General features: G+C 40.5%; 1 protein-coding gene across 1 annotated transcript in view; it reads left to right on the top strand.

Annotated features, from left to right (window-relative positions):
* Nucleotides 1-27,203, top strand: part of COL5A2 (collagen type V alpha 2 chain) — a 137,516-nt gene that overhangs the window by 18,839 nt on the left and 91,474 nt on the right. The window lies entirely within an intron of this gene.

Genomic DNA, 27,203 nt, shown 5'->3' with positions numbered 1-27,203 from the left:
GAGACCTCAGTGGGACCAAACCTGTGGCAGGCGATGTTAGGGCAAGTATCACATCATTTGATCTTGCAGAGGCTTAGATTTTTTTTCTCCAGACATGAAAGTTTGGGATTATCATGAAGAGCTATAATGAGGAAGTAAGCAAGCAACTTTTAATTTACCCAACTAAACATTTTACTTGCGATGAAATAGGAATCCTTGTAAGCAGGACTCCGCATAGAGTTGAAAGCAGATGCAATCATAGGATGTGCGACAGAGTGAGAGCCAACAGTGACTTCGGAAAGAAAAAATTATGTGGGTTTAGCACTCAGTGAGACACCTCTAATTATTAGGTTTTCTGTCCTGGCTTTTTGTGCTCCACTGATTAGAAAATTAATGAAGAAATAACTGGTCAAATATTATTATGTGCTTCCTCAACCCCTGGATCCTAAGTTTCAGGCCAGACATTGGAAGTAGAAAGAAAAATAAGAATACTTTTTCTTACTTACAGAGTTCCAGTCTGAGAGACACACTGTAAGTTTTTGTAGGAAGAACTGACAGAAAGGCAACAGCATATGTGCGGATCTGATCTATAAACTAGTGAAAAGCTACAAAAACCAGACATCTCCATCAAACATTTTCAATAGGAGGCTCTCCAATTAAAATGTTTGTTTGTTAAGAAAATATTTTCTTCCTTCTCTAGTGACATTTTTAATGAAAACATTTGTTCATCTTTCCATGAAGGTAATTACAAATGAGTTAAATATTTAATCACCTGCAGAAATGTTTTACATTTACATAAATGTTGCTCATTGATAATGAATGAATCTGTAGTAGCAAATATTTGTCTGAGTTCTGTGTACCAAGCCAAGTGCTATGGTACACTCAGTGTATATATTTACTAATAAATTCAGAACTGGAAGCCATGGTTCCTCACCTTAGGAAGTCTCTAATTTAGTTACAAAGTAAATACTTGAAATCATTAAGTGAAGAAATAGGATACAGAAACACTGAACAAAAATACACTAATTCCTTTTTAATTAATTATTTTAATTAACATATAATGTATTATTTGCCCCAGAGGTATAGGTCTATGAATTATCAGGCTTACACACTTGAGAATAAGCCTGGGGTAAACTTAGGAAAGGGGAAAATTGACTGGAGCTGCTAGACAATGAGTGAAGATTTCCGAGAGGAAATAGGCATGGGATAATAGGAATGGTGGTGTGGGAGGCGTCAGAAAGGCTCTCAGATTGGGGTGCCTGGGTGGCTCCGTCTGTTCAGCAGCTGCCTTTGCCTCAGGTCATGATCCCAGGGTCCTGGGATGGAGCCCCTCAGCGGGTTCCTGCTCAGGGAGGAGCCTGCTTCCTCCTTCTGGCTGATTCTCCCACTGCTTGTGCTCTCTCACTCTCTCTATCAAATAAATAAATTTTTAAAATCTTAGAAAAAGAAAAAAAGTTTCTCAGATCGATGGTAATTCTATTGCAGAGATCCAAGGGAAGGATGATGGGAGAAAGGTCCCGGATCCTGCTGTGGGAAGTTTTCTGACCTTTCTCAAAGGTCTTAGAATAGTTGTCTAAATAGTTAAGAACCTAAGCAAAATTGCTAGTAGTTCGACTTCTCATATGTTCAAATACATTGATTTCTGAACTAATTTCACATGGTAGTTTCTTAAGTCGTATATTGAAGTAAAATTCTACTCAACTAATTTTAGTTCTCTATTATTTTCTAGAGGACTGATTGGATGTTACTAATGAAATGGTGGATACAGTCTGTTGGTGTTTCCGCAATGTGAACATTTTTAGTGCTAGGAAGTAATTTGTGGTGCTGATGACGTATTGTATGAGTCGAGGACTGGGATCAGTGGATTACACAAGCAGATTGCATAAAACCCACCTTGGCTTGGTGATATTTAATCTGTATGTGATAAGAATACTTGTTATCACAAAAATGACACAAATTCCGTAAATTATTCAATAAAGCCATTACTATGGAGTCAGTCATTGCATGTATTGTCGGTATTACATTGCAGATTCTCAGAGACCCTTCTATTAATTACTGGTATGACAACCAGTTTTTGACTTTTTAATTAAAATTCGGCAAGTATTTGTTGGATATGCACTGTGTTCAAGCTACTGTGCAAGGTTATGGGAGTACCACAGTGTAAGATGCTCGCCCTGCCCTCCCTGAATTTAGTCTATAGAGAGAGAGAAAAGCAATATATAGAGTGGGAATGTTTTGCTTTTTTAAAATATTTAAAAGATTTAAATTTTTTAAAAAAATTATTAGAGAAAGAGAGGGCATACGCGAGCAGGGGGAGGGGCAGAAGGAGAGGAGGAAGCGGCTCCCCATGAGCAGAGAGCCCGATGCGGGGCTCCATCCCGGGACCCCGAGATCATGACCTGAGTGGAAGACGACACTTAACTGACTGAGCCACCCTGGTGCCCCTAGAATGGGAATGTTTTAAAAATTTAGTTGTCACAAATAAACCTCTTTTCCCCTAGTTAGATAAAGAAATAATCACATTATAGTTAATTTCATATAAAAATATTTATTTCAGACATTTCATTGATTGTAATGGCAAGTTGTTTCTTCACACCAGGACATACCAGGGAGAATAGGGCATTTTGACCTAACTCTTGTCAAAGTTTTATTTCATACCAGAATACCACAAAACATTTAGTTGAACGAAGCATTAGCCCACATTTTATTTTTGTCATCCAAAGAACATTACATTCCAAACTTCCTATTACTGGTATGTGTGAGATACACTTGGAAATAGATAGTAGTCTGGGTTGGGGCTCTTTTCTGTCTGTCCTGTTCAGTCATGTTGGCAAAGTGGTGCAAATATCACCTTTTCTAGCATAGGAAGATAACAGAACACTGTGATTATTGCTCAAGATGAATGAGGAAATATTTCTGTTCTTTTTGGACCTTTTTATTTAAATGCCTTTAACATGCTCTGTTAACTCAATGGATGTTTTTAATTCTTCTCTAACACTGTTCCTTTTTTTGCTTTTGTCTTGGGTTCAACTTCTAGATGTGTTATTATTTGTATATGCTTTAGGAAACACAGAAGAAACAAATGTTTTTTTAAAATCAGCAAACTGGGAAAACTTCTAATGTGATCTAAAAGTATTAGCATCATTTATATTTACATCTTTATATATATGTACATATATTTACATGTATCTATATATGGGAGAGGGAGATCTGTATATATTTATATATAATTTTCATTAAACAGTATAGAATATTTAACTGCTTGCTTCATTATAGCCTGAGTGCTGAATGGTGTCCATTGGGGAGGTGGGTGAAAAATTAGAAGGTAGTCAGAGCCATTACATCGTTATGTTAGCAGTTGTCTTGGCCGAATTTTCCATTTTGTAACCAGATGTTATTTTTCAGCTCCCATGGCAACTAATCCTTAATCATGTTTTCACTATTTTACTGCAAATTATTACAGTAACTTAATAGAGTATATGCATATTATATTCCCTCATGTAAATTAATGCTGGATTTTGTATTAGTTGTTTTGGAAGTTACAGATGATAATGTGATTTTACATTGTCAGTTTAATGGGATTTATTCTTAGATAACAGATTCAAATATTTGGCACAAAATTATATTTGAGACACATCACTATAAGTTTTGGAGTATGCAAAAATAGTAATTTTTCTATTAATGCATCAGTTTGTGACAACATTCTGCTCATTTAATGCATATGTCTCATTGGGGCAATCTCTCCAGCAAAGCAGGACAACAAGACTTTTAAAATTAACATATGGGGACAAGATGATCAGTATCAGAAAACCGAGTGTATTTGGAACTTCCAAGTCTTGACAAGTCGTCCTTGTCCTCCTCGCCCTCCTCCTCCTTCTTCTTTTTTAAAGATTTTATTTATTGGACAGACAGAGATCACAAGTAGGCAGAGAGGCAGGCAGAGAGAGAGGGGGAAGCAGGCTCCCCACTGAGCAGAGAGCCGGACGCGGGGCTCGATCCCAGGACCCTGAGATCATGACCTGAGCCAAAGGCAGCGGCTTTAACCCACTGAGCCACCCAGGCGCCCCTTGGCAAGTCCTTCTGAAAGGAAAAATATGTTGAAAAGAAAAAAACAATATATTGGTTTGTTTTCAAAGGTAACATAAATTATAATTTTATGGTATTTTTTTATCCTTTTGTTTTTAAAATTTGGCAGTCTTCAATATCCACAGCCAATAATTATTTCCCTAAAAAAGGAAACTTAAAATTCGTTTATTTAACAACTATGTATCGAGTGCCTGTGACAGCGGCATTCCCTGACCCCGGCTCTGACCACAGGGGTCTGGGAGTCTCCCGCGGGGTGTGGCTGCCAGTTAACTGCCCCCGCCAAGAGCTGCGAACACGCGGCCATGCAGGGGTGAGTAGGTCTGTGGATGGCATCGCGGAGACTCGTCAGCTGACTGCCACGGGAGGAGAAGACTTGCATGGACTGGGTGGGCCCGGCGTCATCAGAAGGAGGCGGCAGACGTGCAGCTGCGGAGGCGGCCGGGAATGCAGGGCCAGTCGGAGGGAGAGGGTGGGGGATGGTGGCGCCGGGCAGGGTCCACACATCACGGGGGGCGAGCGGCCTCCAAAAGCAGAGAAAGACAGTGAACGGATCTTCTCACAGGGCCTCCAGGGGGTGCGGCCCTGGCGACACCTGATCGTGCCACCCTGATTGTGCGGTAGAATCCCAGATGCGCGGCGTCTGGAGCTGTAGGATCCCAGATGCGCGGGTCCGGAGCTGTAGCATCACAGATGCGCGGGGTCCGGAGTTGTAGGATCCCAGATGCGCGGGTCCGGAGCTGTAGCATCACAGATGCGCGGCGTCTGGAGCTGTAGGATCCCAGATGCGCAGTGTCCGGAGCTGTAGCACCACGGATGCGCGGCATCCGGAGCTGTAGGATCCCAGATGCGTGGCGTCTGGAGCTGTAGCACCACAGATGCACGGCCTTCGGAGCTGTAGGATCCCAGATGTGCGGTGTCCGGAGCTGTAGCATCACAGATGCACGGCATCCGGAGCTGTAGGATCCCAGATGCGCGGCGTCCGGAGCTGTAGCACCACAGATGCACGGCATCCGGAGCTGTAGGATCCCAGATGCGCGGCGTCCGGAGCTGTAGCACCACGGATGCACCTGCAGCGGCTACTGGCAGGCGTTGGTCCCGACCGCAGTAAGCAAGGAGAACCACGCAGAAGCCAGAGAGGGGACCGCGCAGAAGAACCAGAGATATGCTGGGGGGTGGACCAGCCTGAGGCCACTGGCTTTGACCCTGGAATGGAGCTGTGAGCCGAGGACCAGGGGCAGCCTCTGGAAGCCAACATGGACGAGACAAAAGATCCCTCACAAGAGCCCCTGGGCGGAAAGCCAAGCCCTTGATTTCAGCCAGTGAGACTTTTTCGGGGACCTCCGAGCTCCAGAGCTATGAGAGAAAGACTTGGTGCTGTCTTTAAGCTGCTGAGTCCGTGACTGTTTGGTACAGCAGAAATTGAAAATTAGACAACTTACAAACAATTAAAAAAAATAGATAGTTTTTGATAATAATTGGCATAAAGGAATGAAAACAAAGTAAGGTTCTGCAGTTGTGTCTTCCAGGTTAATATTCACTAACCACTTGTAGCTACTTACATTAACTTAAGTTTAAATTAATTAAAATCTAAGTGCTCCCAGTGTGCCAGGGACTACTGAACGGGATGGTTTAGGCAGCTGGGCAACTCCATCATCACCAGCGTTCTTTGGAAGAACGGCTCACTGTGCGTAAGGTGCATTCAGTTTGGGTGACGATCTGAGTCAGAGGGAGTCAGGCGTGTGCAAGACTGTGGAAGGCCCTGCAGGTAGATGAGCAAAATGCAGAGCAGTTCAATGCCTGGTCGTTTTGCAGAACTGATTGGCCCTGGCACGAGTGCAGCCCGTGTCAGCAGACAAAGGAAGAGTAGCCGCCAGGAGTGATGGCTTAGCCCGCAAGCAAGGCTCGTGCTTCGCAAACTTTAAGTCCTTCTCCCAATAAGTCTTGAACTAGAACTTCATGCCGAGACTGTATGTTTATTGATGCGCTATATATTCTCTTCATTGTCCCTTCGCAGTTTGTATTAATGGTATTGACTGTCAGGGATCAGACCTTATGGATTAAATAGTAGAGTTTCTTGGATGGTTGTCTCTGTTAAGGAATCTAGAGAGAGAGAGTGAGAGAGAGAGAGAGAGAGAGTGCTTTTTTGTTTGCTTGATCATTTGTTTTAATTTTTTCCTTTTAAACTATTTTAATTTCAGGATGTTATAACACTGATTCATAAAACATGTCATTACAAACATGATAGAAAGTGCCAGAGTTTGCAGTCAGGGAGTTTCACTAGAACCAGGGAATATTGGAGAGCTGTTACTCAGAGGTAATGTGGAATCTCAGGGGGTCTGTATGGGAACTACCTTTTAAGGCAAATGTAACTCACCGGTGAAAGTGATGGAGCACGGTTTCCAGGTGTTGAAATGCTTGTTTTGGCAACTGCCGCAGAAAACTGACCCATGTGTTGCCGAAACAACCAGAAGCGATGAAAAGCCCCGATGTAAGTGGGTCAGGCACACGGCAAGCAGAGTGAGCAGAACCCAGAAAGTATAGATTTAGGGAAGACAGTGGAGCCAAGGGAGCATAATGTGGATCCTCAATTCACTGCTTGTCATGAAAGCGAGTTTGCCTTTGTCATGGGATACACACGCGCTTATCACTGCTTTATACTCCACTCCCCTTCCTCTACATTCATTATCTTTCCTGTAAAAGTGATGTCAGTACATTGATCAGGGAAACTCCTCCCAGCTATGCTTGTTAGGTATTATGGGGTTAGTAAAACATGTATGGCTAGAGTCAACAGATTTTGTCGCGCTCTCCTTGCCCGCAGAGATGACGCAACACACACACAGGTGGATGCACAGCTCTTGTTTATTCCCTGGTCGATCTTTCTCCTCCCCTTGCGGGGAAGTTCCCTTGCCTTATATAGGGCCCAACAGCCAATCACAGAGGTGTTCACGTGAACAGGAGGTATCTGGGGCTCATAAGCAGTGGTGGCATATGGTGCTCATGTGACAAGCACGAGGTCACGTGTGGCCAGGGCGGATGTTTTTTAGGCTGTCCGTACTGCTCTGGCGCCATCTTAGGGGCCCGGCCGGCACCATCTTGGGGGCGTGACCCCAACAAGATTTGTCTTCCAGTCCTGGTTCATTATTTACATCAGGATGACCTTGGCTGAACTGCTTAACCCCAAAACAGTCCAGCTTCTTGATCTGTAGAAGGAAGGTTATGATCTCATTGGTCTGTGGAAGGAAGGTTATGATCTCATTGATCTGTAGAAGGAAGGTTATGATCTCATTGATCTGTAGAAGGAAGGTTATGATCTCATTGATCTGTGGAAGGAAGGTTATGATCTCATTGATCTGTGGAAGGGAGATTACGATCTCCTTCCCAGAGTCCTGCTGTGAGAAACAAATGAAGTCACGTATGTGAGGTGCATGCCAACATGAGTGTTTCCTCGCATCTGCCCATTCTAACAAGACTCCAGAATTCACATGTTTTTGTACAGTGAGGAAAAACACACTTTCAGAAGACATTTGAGAGTTGAGTATAATGTGGACAAACTCCTCGATGAGCTATTTTTAGCCAGGTGGGTTCTTGTAAGCTTTCATAGTAGAATCTTGAAGATGACCAGGGATTCTGTTTACGTATCAGGCACCCTCTGGGGATTGTTTCCTGAAAGGTTAAGAAAATACGAAATTAAACACCCACCCTCAACGGAACATTTTCTTTTATGCTCTGAATATCCACGGTGCTGCTTCTGTTCCAACACTGTGTTAACCTGTGTGTTGGTTTTTACAATGCATCTGTAGGGGCACCTGGTAGCTCTGTCTGTTGAGCATCTCGGTGTTGTGAGATCAAGCCCCCTGTCAGGCTCCAAGCTGGGGGCAGAGTCTGCTTCGGATTCTTTCCTTTTTCCTCTCCCTCTGCCACTCTCCACGATCCTCTCTCTTTCTCTCTCAAATAAATAAATAGAAACTTTAAAATGCAGACTGTAATTCTGTAATTGTCATCCCAAACTAGCCACTGGTTCCGCGCAGTTCGAGGTGAATCAAATCTCCCGTCTGCCTCCTTGTCTTGGTGAGATCTTGGACTTCCATTTCTCTCTCTCTCTCTTTTTTTTTTTAAAGATTTATTTATTCATTTATTTGAGAGAGAGAGAGAGACAGAGAGCGAGAGAGAGAGAATGCACATGAGTGGGGGCAAGCAGGGGCAGGGAGAGGGACAAGCAGACTCCTAACTGGGCAAGCGGCCAAGAGGGGCTCCGTCTCTGTTCGCACAAGCCTGAGATCAGGACCTGAGCCACAACCCAGAGCCACCCGGTGCCCCAGACTCTGTTTCTGAATCGTTTTGTTTCTCCCCTTCCATCCGCAATGTTCTACGCCCCAGATCTTCTCCGGAATAGAGATTTTTGCCCCAATCTCTGTGCTAAGCCTGGCCCAGCCCAGCAAAGGCCAGATTCTTCCAGAAGGCCAGCCCTGTAAGAGATTCATACCCCCAACTATTTTCCCAAGGGGCGGAGTAACAAGAGCCTAGATCACAGGAAGAGATCCCTGGGGGACTTAGCTCATTGCACACCTGGACCCCTGGCTGTGTTCCACTGTGCACTTACTGGGGAAGCTTTGAAGTCTAAATTTGCGATCGAGCTAAACCCTGTGTTGATCTCTCTGCCATTTCAAACTAGCACAGCCGCTGCCCTGCCCATTGTCATCCCAGTTTCTCAGAGATACATCACAGAGATACAATTCAGAATTTTTTGGTGTCATGGCTTAATCCTAGGATACTGACCTTACCTGTTATCACACGTGCAGGTAGACGCTTTCAACACAAACCGTAGCGCCTCCATCGAGCAACTGCGTGGACTTCTGCGTTAAAGCACACATATGGGGCTCAGATTCTAAATTTATAAATGCAGACGTTAAAATACTTGCTCTGACAACGTTGTGGTGTGTGAGGAGGGAATGAGCTCATGTGCGTCGAAGCACATAAAACAAAGTAGATGAGTCCTGTGTTCTCGGAAATTTTGAGGTTTTCTGTTCACATTGAAGTGTCGTTACTTGACTCTCCTTCCTGAAGAAAGGAGGGAGATCAGTTTTATTTCTGTGTATTCGTCCCAGCCCTAGTAGCTCGCACTTGCTGGGTCCAGGGGAGGTATACAGACATTCTTAAGAATGGGGCCTCTGATGTCGTGTTGCAGCAAATCTACATCACATGCTGTATGATTCTGAGCAGGACAATTAACCTGACGAAGGCTCAGTTACCTCATCTGTAAAATGGGATGAGAGTCATTGCATACCTACTTCCTTTATCAAACAAGAGACACCTGAAACCTTTAACACAATGTGTGATGTGGATTAAGGTTACAAAATTTCTCAGCTTTCATTTGTATTACAGGCACTTAAATAAATGTCCTCAATGAGATTTTCTTTACCTGATACAAATGTTCTTCTACGCTAGATGATTATGTTTTTTTGTTATTCTCCTCAAAGTTTGGAAATAATTTTATGCCTTGAATTGCAAGACTTCATCTTTTCAGGACTCTTCAGCACACAGAGGAACATCACAGATCTCTTTCTAAAGTAAATTCTAGGATACACCTAACAATACATTTTTTCGGGTGGACTCCATAGTTACATGATTTAAAAAACAAAAAACAAAACAAAACAAAACAAAACAAAGTGGCTTTTAAAATAAAAATGACTGTTCTGTCTTTCTTACCAGGATATAGTTTTACCGAAGCTATTGAGAAGTATGTACAATGTGTGCAGTCAGTTGAAAAAGCTCAGTTATAGCAGAGCTTTGAAAATTATAGAGTAAAATTTGAAAAGGTACTCTAGTGGTTTTGAAGTTGAGAACACGAGAATGAGTTATAGAGGAATATGTGTTTTTATGGTCTTGCTTTTAATTTAATTAAAACATGCCTTGATTTTAATTTAAGGTTTTAATTTAAACATACCTTGGCAACTCCTTGTGGAAGGGGAGTAAATGAACTGAAAAGGAATCTTATAAAAGCTAAATGTCAGGTGTTTATTTAATTTGCAGGTTACCTAAACCTCACTTCTCTAAGCCTTTGCCATGCATTCATGTCTTTAGTCATGGATATAATAGAAAAGAAGACAGTCAAAGCACAGCTATTTTCATTATTGCTTTTCTTGAGAGGATGTGCTGTCTAGATTATTAGTGTCTTTGATCTGAAGATTGCTTCATTTGTCATTATGCCTTTATTAATTATAAACTATAAAACAATTTTGGGATTGACTCCAACACCATTTGCCATAGAGATCCTTTTAGTTTAAAGAAAGTACATTTGGAAGCACATCCAGGGAAGGATATGATAATTCTTTTGTAATACAAAGGTGAAGTGATTGAGTTCATATCACAGAAGGTCAGAAAGGAAAATAAGAAGGCAGAGCCCCTGTTAGTGTGTCTTAAAATATCTGAAGGAATCTTCTGTGGGGGAATGAATTAGACTTATTTCTTGTGTCTCTGACAGACTAAGATGGCTTCATATACCTACCTGCAAAAGTAGGTGGGTGTAGGTACCTACAACATGGAGGTAGGTCGATTTTGGCTGCCAGGTAATCCATGATATGTTGATCGAATTGCAGTAAAGGCAGCCGGTCAGCATTCATACATAGACACACTCTCTAAAACGCCATGTGGAATTCCCTACAGAAGATACAATGGCTCCCATTGAAGTGGGAAATTCTCCTTCTCTGGAAGTAACCAAGCAGAGGCTTTATAGTCCCTTGAGGGTGCTGTAGAGGGGACTCGTAGGACACTGGACTAAACCGCTTCTTGTTTTCTTCTGGTGATCTGTGTAAATCAATCCCACGTTCAAGAAGTCAAAGACAGGCTTCGTAAGTTCACTCCAGAGCAAAGATCTGAGAATAGAATTTTCAATGAATATCATGAAACATTTATTATAAATGTGAAACTCTTTATCTTTCAGTTTTTTAATGGGGGTGATGAAATGCAAGCCTGCGTTAGGTTGATTTCCTTATAAGATGACTATTAATGGTAGACCACACAGACCCTGCATTGCAAATTAACATTTCAATCTTTGATAACTTTGATAGGAACTTAAAATTTACATCATTTTTTACATCAGATTTACATCAGATATTTTTGTCCCAAAGAATTTTAGTTGACTGAATTTCAAGTAGAAATCCTTTCTATGCACTGTGTCTCAAGGATTTTTGTATTGACCTAACAGAATGAGATTTCTGTTTGGGGCACGATATGTGACTATTAGTATGAACTCTCATCACTTCTTTTGCTGTTGCTTGTCATCTGAGAGCATTTTGGATGTAATTTGTTGCCTGTTAAACCATCTTCAAAGTACAATTGTAAAATAGGAAACAATCACAACCGTTTAGTGGCTGAACAATCAGTTGCTTTCATTTGACCTTGCTGTGTTCTGTGAGCCTGTTAGTTTGATTCCTGGAGGCGCACACATTGTTCAGGAATGTTCCAGTAATGAGTGAGGGCTAGTTTTCCATATTGACCTCATACATAATTACATAAATTAAAGCAAACCATAACAACTGAGGATACACATAAAATACACTTCACAGAGGGATTTTAAAGCCCTTGCTTTACACTAAGCTTGAAATTACATCGCCATATAGGACATATATCATTTTTGAAAAGTGTATGTTTAAGTTTCTACTAAGACTTCACAAAGAACACTGAAAAATGTTCTATTTTAATAAGCATTATCATGGGTTTTTTCTCTAGGAGAATTTGGCTATGGAAGAGGAATATTGGCATAGAAGGCCACAGTTTATTCTTGATGTCAATGATCTGATAATAGAAATTTCTAGTGCTAGCCTTCCAAAGTATCCTGAAACCACTAAATACTTAAAAAGCAAAGGGGGAATGTAGAATGTAGATCTTAGCCCACTGGAAATATCAGTCATTTTAATGCACTTATAGTTTCTTCATTTTCTGTATTTCCAGAATATGTTGCTACTTGGCCAAGTCCAATTTAAATTTGTATTTGACCCTTATCATATGTGATCTATTTCTTTGGTTAATAGTATGGTAGATTATTATTTGTTGTTGTTTTGTTTTTTTTGTTGTTGTTTTTTTTTTGTAGATTATTATTTTTATAATGTAAAGTATTATATTAGTTTTTATTCTGTTAGACCTCTACAAATGATATTGCATTTCATGTGACTTTTAAAAGAATCATAGACTTTTAGAACTATATGGAATTTAGATCCAACATTAACTATATCAGTAAGTAATTTATTTTAGATTGTGGAAAGCCAAAAATTTTTTTTTATTTGTTTCTTTTTTTAATTTTTTATTTTTTATAAACATATATTTTTATCCCCAGGGGTACAGGTCTGTGAATCACCAGGTTTACACATTACACAGCACTCACCAAAGCACATACCCTCCCCAATGTCCATAATCCCACCCCCTTCTCCCAAACCCCCTCCCCCCAGCAACCCTCAGTTTGTTTTGTGAGATTAAGAGTCACTTATGGTTTGTTTCCCTCCCAATCCCATCTTGTTTCATTTATTCTTCTCCTACCCACTTAAGCCCCCATGTTGCATCACCACTTCCTCATATCAGGGAGATCATATGATAGTTGTCTTTCTCAGTTTGACTTATTTCGCTAAGCATGATACGCTCTAGTTCCATCCATGTTGTCGCAAATGGCAAGATTTCATTTCTTTTGATGGCTGCATAGTATTCCATGGTGTATATATACCACATCTTCTTGATCCATTCATCTGTTGATGGACATCTAGGTTCTTTCCATAGTTTGGCTATTGTGGACATTGCTGCTATAAACATTCGGGTGCACGTGCCGCTTTGGATCACTACGTTTGTATCTTTAGGGTAAATACCCAATAGTGCAATTGCTGGGTCATAGGGCAGTTCTATTTTCAACATTTTGAGGAACCTCCATACTGTTTTCCAGAGTGGCTGCACCAGCTTGCATTCCCACCAACAGTGTAGGAGGGTTCCCCTTTCTCCGCATCCTCGCCAGCATCTGTCATTTCCTGACTTGTTGATTTTAGCCATTCTGACTGGTGTGAGGTGGTGTCTCATTGTGGTTTTGATTTGTATTTCCCTGATGCCGAGTGATATGGAGCACTTTTTCATGTGTCTGTTGGCCATCTGGATGTCTTCTTTGCAGAAATGTCCGTTCATGTCCTCTGCCCATTTCTTGATTGGATTATTTGTTCTTTGGGTGTTGAGTTTGCTAAGTTCTTTATAGATTCTGGACACTAGTCCTTTATCTGATATGCCGTTTGCAAATATCTTCTCCCATTCTGTCAGTTGTCTTTTGGTTTTGTTAACTGTTTCCTTTGCTGTGCAAAAGCTTTTGATCTTGATGAAATCCCAAGAGTTCATTTTTGCCCTTGCTTCCCTTGCCTTTGGCGTTGTTCCTAGGAAGATGTTGCTGTGGCTGAGGTCGAAGAGGTTGCTGCCTGTGTTCTCCTCAAGGATTTTGATGGATTCCTTTCACACATTGAGGTCCTTCATCCATTTTGAGTTTATTTTTGTGTGTGGTGTAAGGAAATGGTCCAATTTCATTTTTCTGCATGTGGCTGTCCAATTTTCCCAGCACCATTTATTGAAGAGGCTGTCTTTTTTCCATTGGACATTCTTTCCTGGTTTGTCGAAGATTAGTTGACTGTAGAGTTGAGGGTCTATTTCTGGGCTCTCTATTCTGTTCCATTGATCTATGTGTCTGTTTTTGTGCCAGTACCATGCTGTCTTGATGATGACAGCTTTGTAATAGAGCTTGAAGTCCGGAATTGTGATGCCACCAACGTTGGCTTTCTTTTTTAATATCCCTTTGGCTATTCGAGGTCTTTTCTGGTTCCATATAAATTTTACAATTATTTGTTCCATTTCTTTGAAAAAGATGGATGGTACTTTGATAGGAATTGCATTAAATGTGTAGATTGCTTTAGGTAGCATAGACATTTTCACAATATTTATTCTTCCAATCCAGGAGCATGGAACATTTTTCCATTTCTTTGTGTCTTCCTCAATTTCTTTCATGAGTACTTTATAGTTTTCTGAGTATAGATTCTGTGCCTCTTTGGTTAGGTTTATTCCTAGGTATCTTATGGTTTTGGGTGCAATTGTAAATGGGATTGACTCCTTAATTTCTCTTTCTTCTGTCTTGTTGTTGGTGTAGAGAAATGCAACTGATTTATGTGCATTGATTTTATATCCTGACACTTTACTGAATTCCTGTACAAGTTCTAGCAGTTTTGGAGTCGAGTCTTTTGGGTTTTCCACATATAGTATCATATCATCTGCAAAGAGTGATAATTTGACTTCTTCTTTGCTGATTTGGATGCCTTTAATTTCCTTTTGTTGTCTGATTGCTGAGGCTAGGACCTCTAGTACTATGTTGAATAGCAGTGGTGATAATGGACATCCCTGCCGTGTTCCTGACCTTAGCGGAAAAGCTTTCAGCTTCCCTTCCTGATCAAAGCTCTTCAAAGTGTAGGGATGGAGGGCACATACCTCAATATCATCAAAGTCATCTATGAAAAACCCACCGCAAATATCATTCTCAATGGTCAACTAAGATTATTAATCAGTGAGTATTACTGCATTTATTTCACTTCTAAAACAATTTTATTTGAAGTTTGTAGAAATTTAGTTCTAGTTGTCTTCATCACCAATTTCCAAAACAACAAAAAAAGACTTCATAAGATGCCATGATAGAGAAAATCTTCACCTAAAATTTAGTATCAAGTTTTGATTTTGAGAAAAAGAGAGTGAAATTGCCTTGATGGACGCGTAACATTTTCCTTACTTCAAACTTGTATAGCGTGCAACCAGCATTTCTTAGAGAAGACTATATCACAATTAAAATGAACTTAACACATTTTAGGAATTCCATCTTTGGTTAAGGCCATGGTCTATATGAACTAGTAATCTTTATATGGGATTAAATTTATGCAGTGAAGATTCTTTGCAGAAAAATGAAGATTCAGCTAAATTTATGACTCTATGTAGGGGTAAAAGGCTTTTTTTTTTTTTAAGATTTTATTTATTTATTTGACAGAGAGAGACCACAAGCAGGCAGAAAGGCAGGCAGAGAAAGAAAGAGAGGAGGAAGCAGGCTCTCTGCTGAGCAGAGAGCCCAATGCGGGACTTGATCCCAAGACCCTGAGATCATGACCTGAGCTGAAGGCAGAGCCAAGCAGGCGCCCCTAAAAGACTTTTAAAAATACTTCCAAATACACTTTTACCTTGTCTGGTATTCCTTGGTCATTGCAGAATTTTATAATTTTCTAGCACCATATTGGAGGCCAGCATGGAATTTATGTTTAATACCAACCCGATAATGTTCTTTCTTTTTAGTCCACTTTTTACATCTTTCCAGTCTCAGTGTACACCCTCCAAGACTTAGTACACTTCGCTGGCCTATCGAACTCTTCCTTATTTCACGTTCTCAGCCTGGAAGCCTCACATTTTCTGTGAGGATTTACGCAGAAAATAGAAATGGATGCTTATCCATCTTGGGTTGGCGCTGGTCTGTCATGGAACTCTTTCCGCCTTGATGTATCTTTCCTTAGCGGTGGCAACCTAAGTCCTGTGACGTTTTCTAGACGCAGCTATGTCACGACTTTGTTAAGCATCAGAGATGACTTTATGTATATGCTTTCTTTCTTCATGAATATGTTGGCTTTTTAAACCAGCACCTTGCCATACTGTCTTCAGGGTGAACTGTGAGGAAACTCAGATTATTTTTCTGACTCTCTCCCATCATAACGTAGCATGTCGTCTAAGGGGAAATTTGGATTCCTCCACCCACCCCCACTCCCCAATGAATAGAAATTCATTTTTGTATGAATGGAAGTATATTTTCCGTGAAGAAGTGCATTAGTCCTTCGTCTATCTACTAAGAGCATCACAGAACTTTTAATGATAATCATTCACAATTTGTTGTTTGTTTTTAATTCCTAGAATGATTTAAGATTGCCCAGTAGTGATTCTAAGGATTTGTGGTAAAATGCTCAAGCTCATTTGATACAGGCCCACAAATACACAGAGAGGAGGTGAGACCTCTCTCCTCACCACTGCCGCCTCCTCTTCTTTTCTTACTCATGAGAACTTGCTGGGGTGCTAGAATTTTGGGGAAGGCTTGTGCCAGATTCAAAGGTAAAAACCACGCTGATGTTATAGATAAATGTAGAGAATTTTTTTAAAGAGTTAATTATTTATTTTAGAGAGTGTGCGTGGGGAGGGATGGCCGGGCAGAGGGAGAGAATCCTCAGGCAGCTTCCCTGCTGAGCACAGAGCCTGAAGTGGGCTGTGGTACCAGAACCCTGAGATCAGGACCTGAGCTGAAATCAACAGTCCGATGCCCAACCGACTGAGCCACCCAGGGGCCCCAAGTCTAGAGAAGTCTATGGGCACTGCTTTTTTTTTTTTTTTTTTCCAGAGAAGTTGTAGCACTCCACTCCTTGGAAGAGTCTAGCATTGGAACTTCGCTACCTTAAGAAATACTTATTTGGCCCTACTTTTTGTTTCCTGACTCTAAAATGGCTCCTTATGCTTGTCAAAATACCTTCCTAAATCCTGTGGTGACTCAACATTCAAGTAGTTTTGGTATGAACCTTGTCAGAGACTTTTAGAAAATACAAATAAATTTTATCCACCAGTTCTCTCCTGTCCAAGTGCTTACTTAGCGTGACAGCTCCAATGGGTTCGTCAAGCATCCTTTCCTCCTTCAGGACCGTGGTTCCTCTGAAGGTGCTGTTGTGTGAAGTACATAGATGTCCTCCACTTTGTAAGTCCATAACATTGCCTGGATGAGATGAGTCTCAGGTTTCCAAGGTCTTCACTGGAGTCTGTGTTTATGACTGGAGTCGTAGGGACAATTTAGCTTCTCTGGTAATTATTCTCTGGTAATTATTACAATTTTTCATTGACAGGTAACATGTCTTGACATCCTATTCAACATTTCACTCTTAACTTCTTCCGTAGTTTCTCTGTAGATGCTATAGCATCCCAGAGGTTTTTCTGTGTCAGATTTCCTAATGAAGAAAACACCTAATGTGTTTTTGGCGTTTTGACTTTGGCACCTCTGACATGCCTACCTTAATATACAGTTTAAGTGTTGGAAATCTTCAAATGAATACCCCAGCCAAAAGAGAAACCTGTTCTTCGAGTACTATTTTATATTTAGGATTCCTTTGTCTTCTGTGCTCGCATTCTTTCTATAACATTTGTAAGGATACCTTTGCACTATTGACGTTGAAGTTCCTTGTAAGATAGTGTTGCAAACATTTTTCTGGTCTGCCTGATTTTTAATTGTATCTAATCTGTCACATTTGAGAGTCTTCCTTTTTTCCCTTAGACTTGGAGATCTTTATAGTTGTGCCTTACTCTTTCTTTCTTTCTTTCTTTTCTTTTTTCTTTCTTTTTTTTTTTTTTGCATCTGGCTTGTTTTTATGATTCATGACAAAAAATTCATCTTGGGCTTCTAATGGTGTATTTTTAAATAGTCTCCAGACTTTCTGTGGTTTATTTTATTTTAAAAGATTCTTTTTTACTTTTTTTTATGATGACCACATTTTCCTAAGCTCCCTTTCCTAAAGTTAAATGATTTTATATGGCATTCCTTCTTTTGCCCAAGTGCTGAGCTGAATTGTAAATAATTAGCAGACAGAGATGGGCACCATGATACAGCCAGCATCAAATCTCGCTCAAATCCGGCTCAATGCTGAAAATTCAGGTCCAGCAAGCCCACGTATGTGATGGCCTGTATTTTTGCATTCCGGTGCGTGGACTATCTGCCTGTGAGAGAGTGACAATATAAATCTGCATTATTGTTACTCTATTAGGTATCTTCACCTTCTTATTGTTGTATACGCTTCTGATTATTCTGCTTATTTTGTTTAAAATGGTCAGCTATAGCATCGAGAATAGGTTTCAGATTCTTTTTTTTTTTTAAAGATTCTATTAATTTATTCGACAGACAGAGATCACAAGTAGGCAGAGAGGCAGGCAGAGAGAGAGGGGAGGAAGCAGGCTCCCTGCTGAGCAGAGAGCCCGATGCGGGGCTTGATCCCAGGACCCTGGGATCATGACCTGAGCCGAAGGTAGAGGCTTTAACCCACTGAGCCACCCAGGCGCCCCCAGATTCTTTAGTTTAACAACGAAGGCCTTTAATAATTTGGTCCCTAATGATGCTATCTTCGTTGACTTCCGACAGGAGCTCTTTCTTTTCTTTCCCAGTATAGCTCTTCCTAAATGGTATCATTTCGTAACTTTGCACCTTCTCCCAGATCTTCCTGGAAGAACTTGCCCCATCTTCCTCATTGTCCCTCTATATGCAAATATGGTGAAGATGTTTTTACTATGATCAAAATGTTAGCTGTCCGCCGCTTTCCAGTCAAATTGCGTGTAACTTCCCCGATGTCCATGATCCTTTGCCTTCTGCGTAACTCCACTTTCTTGCCTTGTGTGAATCCAGTGTGACAGTCAGCACCCCACTCACACACACAATAAAAGCCGTTCATGCCAGGTCTTTGAGGATTTAATAATTGATGGAAGATTTAGAGTTCTAAAGAAGGATCACATTAGTAGGGACTAATATCTCGATTATTTTCTTTCCCCATCCATGCTCACTCCTCTCTCTCTCTCTCTCTCACTCTCTGCTTCTATGTCCCTATCTCTAGCTCTCTTTTTCTTCCTTATCTTCCGTCTCAGAGAAGAAATAATTTTTTCCTTATAAATTTTTATAGCCCGAACTCACCTTTCATACTAGATATCTCTGATCAGCAACTTAGTAAATATAACCTCTTTGAAATATTGTCTTGCCCCACCAGAATCCCACTGAATGTAATCTTTAGCTCATTACCTGACAATAATTTTTTAAATGCCTGCACTGTGGCAGACACTGATCAAACAGTGGCATAAGTGCAGATAAGAATTTTGCCTTCATAGAGTTTCTAATTTAGTATGTGATCCAAATGACTATGCATAATCGCAAACTATTCGATTCGGATCCCATTCCTACGGCAACCGTAGCATCCAGGACATACTTCTGTTCCTACTTGTAACCATGCACTATTATAACTGGTTGTTTGTGAGTTGCTTTCCTCTATTAGTGTAAATCTCAAAGGAAGGATAGTGTCTTAATCTACTCTGTGTTCCTGGAATTCAGAATAGCCCCTACATAACCCCCACCAGAATGGGTATTCAATAAATACTTGGGGTTGTAGGAATGAATCTCCTATATATTCAGCTTAGTTGCATGATTTTAGTGAACAATATTTTTATTACTGCATTTTTACTATTAAATAGGAAATTCAGTGAGCACTGCCTTGAACCTATGGAAAAGTGTTAAAGAAGGAAAAGATGCTCAAGGAATAGGTTATTCTTAATTCCTGATGTAGGCGATTTTTTCACATTATTTCACTCATTTAAGTAGGATATCTACTGAATTTAGAGTCCCCTTGTAGTATTTCTGATGCTTTCTAGATGCGAGAATCCTTAAATCCTCTTACACTCCACACATGCAGAGTCTGGGATAAGGAAGGGCCTGGCCTGGCTTCCATTGTTCCATAATGCAGAGATTTAAAAAGAATCCTTCAGTGCTCTGAAGGTAATGCTAGATGTGAGCTAGAGTAGCTCAGCTTCCCATTAGGATCCAAACTCAAAAAGGGCTAGCTCAGTAAGAGTAATAGTAGGGAAATTGTGTGATAATGTATTCCAGGAGATGGTGAAATTTCTTATCTTATTAATTTGGCAGTGCAGAGTTCCTCTTACGTAGAGTGTAATTTCCTCTCTAAAAGAAAATGAGGCATCTGTTCCTACTCAGAACCAAATGGAGAATTCTTTATTCCCATCGGCATGTCAGGGCCACTCAAACTGTGCTTAACGCTCAGGACATTCTACTCCTCCAGACTCAGTAGTGTATCTCCTGTCTCACATTATTTGTTGGAATTATAACCACTTACCATTTCCCAAATTCATTATGATTTTAAAAACCTGATGAAAATGTGTGTAGTTTTGAAATTCAGTAGGATGGCTCATGGAGTTCATTCAGTCAGATTATTTGAAAAACAGTCCTACATAGTATGTTTGGTCAGATATTTTTGTCAGCATGTTCTTTGGTCAAATAATCTTTTGTGCAACTGTGTAGTTACAAGGACATTGCAGCCTCCTGAGTCCTTATGAAGCTAAAGATATATTTATAAAAATGACTGTTTTCTGATGCAACGTTTGCAATAAACAAGCACTGATTATTTGTTTTTGTTTCCTCCCCTTTAAGAAAACCCTTGCTCAAAAATAAAACTGTTTTCCCCGAACTAGGTAAAAGTAAGCAAATTCCTAACTAGGTACTTACTGAAACTGAGATGCCTTTTTTTTTTTTTTCCAATCTGTGTCACAGCATTTTTTTTTTTTATCTATCTTTTGATTTTTTTTTTGAATTGTTCAGAAAGCCCTGAAGTGCTTTTGGTTTACTGTTTTAAGAGGCTCAAGAGTCTTACACAGCAACATGCTTCTTACAGGGGAAGAATGTCTTTGAGAGCCCGCACCCCTTTCCGTAACCATCTGGTTTGCAGATGATAAATACACTAGGTTTCCCCCCCCCCCCTAAAGATCTGGGAAACAGACTGGATGTAAATTCTACCCTGGTGATCCCTAATACATTAATCTTCATTATCATGTCAAATTCTTTAAGAATTACAGTCTCTAGCTCTGTTTTTAAAGACTGAACATACAGTACTTGTGGCTTTACACCTTTAGGATGTTTTCCATGACGCTATAATGTCTTCATTCTTTTCTCCAGCCTAGACACATCTTACTCTTTTTTCAAAAGCCAGTTGAAGACCTGCTTCCTCTGTGAAGTATTTCCTGGTTAATCTAATATTCCTGCATCTCTCTTTCATTGTCTGGAGCACTAGTCTTCCCTGGAAGTTGAAGCGGATGGTGGTTTGAATTTTGTCCTATGCGCTTTGGTTCTCCAATCCGTGTTTAAGTTGTTTGATAACAAGATTGTTTTGTTTTGTTTTGTAAAGTATAAGGGACATAACGGGTATTCAGGACCTCGCTGTTGAATGCAGACGGCATTCATGCCTTCAAGGAAGCCTCACTCAACTTCAGAGTGTGGGAGGGACTGGGTTAGGAAGTGATTAAGTTAGGGGATAATTCTAGAGTGAAGCATTAACCTTGACTCCAGGGCCAAGTCCAGCCTCTACATCGCTTTGGTGTGATTGGAGAAGACCTTGCCTCCGGGTGACCCCAGGCAAGTGGATCGTTGTGCCCTTGTGGGAACTCCTTCCAGTAGGTGCAGCCTTCCAGGGGGTGCTCAGAGCTTGGAAGGAATGTCGCGCCCACTGGGTCCCTCCGTTGGAGCCTTTGTGAGGTGCACAAGCCACCAGGGTCCGTGGCGGCCCAGCAAGTGGTGCGACGAGGAAGCTTGTCGTCGAGGAGGTGTCCTCTCGGGGGACAGTCCGTGGGGCAGGCAGCCGGAGGCCAGGACCGAGGGAGCGTTGTGGGTCCCGGACTGAGAGAGGGCGGTGGGCGCTGTGGCTGGGGGATTTATGCGCTTCGCCTAGGTGTGGTGGGCGCGGGGTGCAGGTGAAGCTGGTGAGGCCTGAGCAGCGGCCCAGCGCGCACCGGTGCTGCAGGTGCGTGTGACCTTGTCGTGGGCAGGGCCAAGGGGGCAGCGGCTGAGGTTTGAGGAGGGCGACACGGTTGAAGTGCCACTTAAGAAGACAGTTTTAGTAGCTACATTTAAAACAGATGACAGGGTAGCCACCGAAGGACGAAACCTGCAGGATGTCTGCGATGTCCAAAGCAGAGAGAAAGGGAAGTGATCAGGGTGAAGTGTGCAGTGACATGTCTAGTCGGTGTCCTATAAAATCTACGTGCACTTAAAATCCGAGGACAAGTGCTCCGAATGCTGAGGAAATGGAGTGCATAGAATGATTTGAGTTATAATTCCTTAGAGGATATTTATGAATGCAACAATAATTATTATTATTGATTTCCTAAAATGTGCACTCAGTTACTAATCCTATTCCTACGTCCCATGCATTGTTATAATTAAGGCAAGTGTACAGTACTGAGGGAGCACTCAAAAATATAATCTCCTCAATGTAGGCTTAAAGTATTCTTTTTAATGACAGGATTATTTTAAGCTAATTCTAAATTACTTACACTCTAAAATTCTATGCTCTATGGGAATGTTTCCCAAAGCATAAGACATTAGTCTTGGTGGTACATGAGATAACTTTTAGGTAGCATACAACATTTAATTTTTTGCAAGTTTGACATTGACGAGTATATTAGCTTATCAAATCTGAGGTTTGTCTAGAACTAAGCCTAAAAATCTAAAAGTCGACTTAAAATAGATTTTAATGGAACATACATATAAATAATGGTACACAATATACACAAGTATAGAAAAATCACAGTATGGTGAGCTCATTGACTGCCCAATGGAAGATCCTAATCTACAGTCTACTTAAAGCATTTATCTCAAAAATTAAAAAAAAAAACTGGGGAGAATTATAAATGTTTAGACATATTTAGTTGGAAAGTAGTAGAAAGAATTTTATGATCTTAAAGAGAATTTTTATTTAAAATTATTTTAACCATTAAAATATGCTTTTAATTTAAATCTCGTGGAGTGGTCCACATCTATTCCAACTGTAGTTTGCCAAGTCTGTGCATGTCTTCAGTGTTTACATACATCACGGAAAAATCCAGCTGTGAGTTACATCAATTTACATGATCACTTCGCATGCAATGTAGCCATGGAAATATTATTGGACGACTGGATTTTTTCAATACTTTAAAAGAGATAGCTTCACTACTAAGTCCTGTCGTTTCTGTGACCCAATCTACCAGCCCATTAACTTTATTTACGGGTCAGAACACACCTTAAGAACCCAGAGGAAAGTTAGCCGGCATTTCAGTCTTGACCCGCAGCACTGGCAAATTTCAAGGATTCAGGGGAAAGTTGAGAAGAAAATTTGTTAACTTTAAATGTTGCTTTAACCGTGTGACCCATGTGACTATATAAACTTATTTTATTTATTGGGCGAGAGGAAATCTCTAACCAGAGCCACAGATAAGTCATCCTCGTCACTAGGGCAGTCCTCTGTATAAGGACATGGCCGTTGGCTAAAGTTTGGTGAAGGACACACATTCTGCAGTCACAGAAATAAGACTTTGAAAACTGGCTCTTCCTTACTTTGGGAAAATCATTTGCCCCTGGGAGCCCCAGGCCCTTTATTTGTAAGATGGGGAAATAGGAAAATAATTCCTACTTCAAATAAAAATTAGAGCATTTATCAGGCAAATCTGAAAAGTGCCTTGTATAGAATAAACACTTGATAATCGGTTCTTACTATTACTGGTGACCTGTCGCGTTCTAATTATGCGACATTGTCGTCGGTCTGTTGCACGGGACATGTCCGGCTCCGCTCCTCCACAGTAAAGCATCCCGAGTACTGAGCTCACGTTACTCCTCTCCTCTCTCTGCCTGCCGGTCCTGCCCTAATTCCCAGAGTCCCTTACTTCCAGCACATCTCTATGAAAAGGACTCCATCTGGCTATTTTATAGTTCCTTCCAATAAAGGAATAATTATTTGTTATTAAAAATATATTTATATCTCAAATGGGCAAGGTATGATTTTTAGTGCATTTTAGAATAGAATATTTAAATTACATCAACCAACAAGAAACATTTATGTAGTGCTCAACAGTTTACACTTTTTAATAGAAATTATCTCATTTTATTTGAGATGAGAATTATTAAACTTAATTCTTCAATTGGAAAAATCAATCCTTAGGAAAAGAAAGAACTTACTCAAGGAGTCCCTGCTAGTAATCAGTAGAGCTGTTTTTCCTAGTGTATACTGAACTTCTACAGTGAATAGTAAGACTTCACACGAAAGTCAGAAAGGGCAAAGGTCAGAGCCGAAGCCGAAAGGGGTCCGGAGTCGGAAAGCTCCCACAGTGGGGCCGTGCACATTTCCGGCCAAGACGAGCTTCCCCTTTCCCTCTGTCCCTTTCTCCATGCTTAGCCTGTCTGCACACTTCCCGCGTCCTCATCAGTTCTTGCTGCAGTGCAAGGGTCTTTCTATGTGGAGCCTCCTGGTCTACATAACCAGGGGCCCCGCGTGCCTCGGGCCTTGACAACGTACTGATGTTCGCAGCAGTTCTCTAATCCATTGAAGACAGCGTAAGGGAAAGGAGACAAGGTGGTGCCCAGGCAAGGGCTCTCACCTGGGAATCGAGGGCGCGAGAGCCAAGATGTTCCTCCGGAAGCCGGGCACCTTCTTCGTGTTCACCTGTGTCGGGAAGTTCTTGTTTTGTTCTGGCTCTACATGGTGTCGTGTGGAGTACGTGTATATGGTTACGGGAACTCTTTGTTGGTATAAGTGATTTTCTGAACTTGGATGCTCGTTTTCATTTTTGCTTTTTATGCTAGATAAATTATAGAAATGCTGAACAACTATACTTTGTCATACTTTGAAATCTCATCATTTTTTAAAATACATTTTTTTATCTTAGAAGTTTTAGATTTACAGAAAAAATATAAAGATGCACTCCAGACATAATTTCCTCTCTTTCTACCATCCTATATTAATAACGAATTAACCAGTATTGGCCAGATTTTTTTATTATTAACTTTATTATTAACTTAAGTCCATATTTATTCAGAATTTCCTTGGGTTTTACCTAATAACCTCTTTCTGTCCCAGGATCCCATCCAGGACACCATTTCACCTTTAGCTGTCACCTCTTTGTGGGATCCGCTTGGATGTGAGACTCTCCTAGACCTACCTTGTGTTTCATGACCTTGACAGTTTTGAGCAGTACTGATTATTGTATAGAATGTTGCTTAATTGGGATTTTTCTAACTTTTCTTTTAAGGATTAGACTGGGGTGGTAGATTTTGGGGAGGACAACCTCAGGGATGAAGTGCCATTCTCAGCTCCCACCGTGACTTATTACTACTGATTCCCTGAAGTAACACTTGTCGGGTGTCTCCACTGTAAATTCACTATTGCTCTTCCTTTCTACACGGCGCTCTTTGGAAGAAAGTTACTCTGTGCAGCCCACACCTAGGAGTAGGAGGTACGTTCCATCCATAATTTATTTGGAATTCTGCACATTCCATTCATTCATTCATTTATTTTCATTTATGAAGATTAGTGTGGACTTACGGGTATTTATTTCAAACCTTGGGTAATAATTCATGCTACTTTACTATTTTTTTGGTCAAATTTTTCCTACTTTGGCCATTGGGAATTCTTCCAAGTGGATCTGGTGTCTTTTTGATAGACCCCCCATTATCATGTTTGTTTGTTTTTTTCCTTTTTTCTTTCTCTTACTTTTTAGCATTATAAGATGCTCCAGGTTTCCGCATATTTCCTATATCAGTCATAGAATCAGTCATTTCTTCGAAGAGCCTTATTTTTGGAGTATGGTATTAGAAGCCAGTCTGAGGCCTAGATATATATGTTCACGGCTACTGGGGACTCATTGTTTTTTACCCAGGAAACATATGCATGTATACAAACAAGTGTACGTACAGACGCCTACAAATATTTTAATGAATTACGTATCTACCGATATGTGAGAAGCAAGGACACCTTGGGAGTAGGATACCTTTGGCTTTTGTAGCATTTCTTCCCAAGCGTTGCGCGTGTGCAGTCGTAGAGAACAGATGCACATTCGGACATATTAACGAATGCCATAAGGTGGAGCGAAGCAAAGGCCAGAAACAGACCGTCGGAGTATACCCTGAACCAGATTCCTCCCTGGAGTTCCCTGGCTGAATGCGCCTACGCATACGTTTCGTTTGTTGTGCACAGCGCTTTTAAAACTATTTAAATTCCATAATACTTATAAAGTGAGAAAGGTCAAATACAAATATTGATTTCTAGATTCTCTTTAAATTTTACCATATCTGAGAAAGCCTGGACCCTCATTGTTCATGTACCAATCGCTTTGCGGTGAGCAGTGGTTCAAATCTTGGTGAGCTCTGCATGAGCTCGAGTCCACGGCAAGCCAGGCTCTCCACCCCCCCCCATTTTCTCCTGATGCCGAAGACCCAGCTGAGGGTCCAAGCCCTTGTGCTGTTGTGCCTTCCATGGTAAGGACGAGAGGAAAATATTTTTTGAATCCATGGTTAACACAGTAGGAAAATGAAAGGTTGTCTACTTAATGTATGTGTGTGTGTTTGTGTGTATATATACATTTTTAAGTAATGAGAGAAAGCCTATTTCTCTATGCAAGTGGGAAATAGTCCTATCTGGTTGATAAGAAAAGTGTGACTGCATCAAAATAATACTACCTGAAATTCCGATGCAAAATGAGCCCTTGACCATTAAATCTGGATGTCTGCCTTAATTCTTCATTCTCCAATAAGGATCAGAACATAAGCCTTCTTGCCACTTCTACAAAATGCTTTCATAGAGAAATATGATGCAACACCAAATACAGATTTTGATGTGGCCTTGGTATATATATACACACACACACACACACACACACATATATATATATACACACATACACACACACCATTAATATATGGCCGACTTTTAAATCTTTAGAAGACATCTCTGTCTTTGATTTTCTATGAAAATTTTCATAAATCTTGAACCATGTTATTTTGTGTAAAAGGCCCATAATAAATAATTTATCCAAGGTCTGTAAACTACATTTTTCTGCTATATTTAAAGCACTATATTTGTAATTTTGCCTGCAGAGTCCAGTTAGTTTTATTCAGAAGGAACATGAATAAAGGAAAAGTTATTAATTATAGAATATAGATTTCTAGTCACTAAATCTATGGAATATGGATTCAGCATTTTATTTGACATTTTTCTTCTGTTTTCAGAATGATGTACATTATGAAGAAATAAAAAGTCTGAGCCATTAGTTGTTAAATGAAAATAAAATCTAGGTTTTAAGTAGCTGGAATGGAAGGAAGCTTGCAGTTTCCATGTTTTACTAACTGAGCTAAATTCAACACATTGTCAAGAAAATGAATTTATGGCAAGAAGAAAAAAAGTGTTGTAACCATTGGAATAAAGGTGAATTTAGATAGAATTTTCAGTATAAAAATAAGTGCAGTATAAAATAAATTTAAAAGAAATGAACCACATTTAGCAATT

This window comes from Mustela putorius, unplaced genomic scaffold (genome assembly GCF_011764305.1).
Source record: "Mustela putorius furo isolate JIRA1106 unplaced genomic scaffold, ASM1176430v1.1 tig00000992_pilon_pilon_pilon, whole genome shotgun sequence".
NCBI lineage: Eukaryota > Metazoa > Chordata > Mammalia > Carnivora > Mustelidae > Mustela > Mustela putorius.
The sequence above is the reverse complement of the archived record's forward strand: the minus strand, read 5'-3'. Positions and strand labels throughout refer to the sequence as shown.